Here is a 637-nt window from a genome sequence, read left to right as displayed (position 1 = left end):
GATCACTTTGGGAGGCTGGCCATTCGGCCATGCCTAGACCTTGTTCTTATGTATTTTCAACGGTGGAGTTTCTACACACCATAGATTAAGGTGTGGAGCTCTGCTGTACCTCGAGTATTAATGCAATTACTATTGTTCTTCTATTCAATTCCGCTTGTTCTTGTTCCAAGATATCACTTGTTCTTCAACTTGATGAATGTGATGATCCGTGACACTCATCATCATTCTCACCTATGAACGTGTGACTGACAACCACCTCCGTTCTACCTTAGATTGGGTGAATATCTCTTGGATTCCTGATACACGATGCATGGTTGATCGCCTGACAACCGAGCGCTCGCCTGACAACCGAGCCAGCCATTCCGTGAGATCAGAGTCTTCGTGGTATAGGCAAGAACTGATGGCGGCATTCAAGAGAATCCGGAAGGTCTAACCTTGTCTGTGGTATTCTGAGTAGGATTCAATGATTGAATGACTGTGACGTGCTTCAAACTCCTGAGGGCGGGGCGTTAGTGACAGACGCAAAAGAATCACTGGATTCTACTCCGGCCTGATCGAGAACCGACAGATGGATAGCCGTGCCGTGACAGGGTGCGTTGAACATTTCCACTGAGAGGATGGGAGGTAGCCACTGACA

This window comes from Arachis stenosperma, chromosome 9 (assembly GCF_014773155.1).
Source record: "Arachis stenosperma cultivar V10309 chromosome 9, arast.V10309.gnm1.PFL2, whole genome shotgun sequence".
In the NCBI taxonomy this organism is placed as follows: domain Eukaryota; kingdom Viridiplantae; phylum Streptophyta; class Magnoliopsida; order Fabales; family Fabaceae; genus Arachis; species Arachis stenosperma.
The sequence above is the reverse complement of the archived record's forward strand: the minus strand, read 5'-3'. Positions refer to the sequence as shown.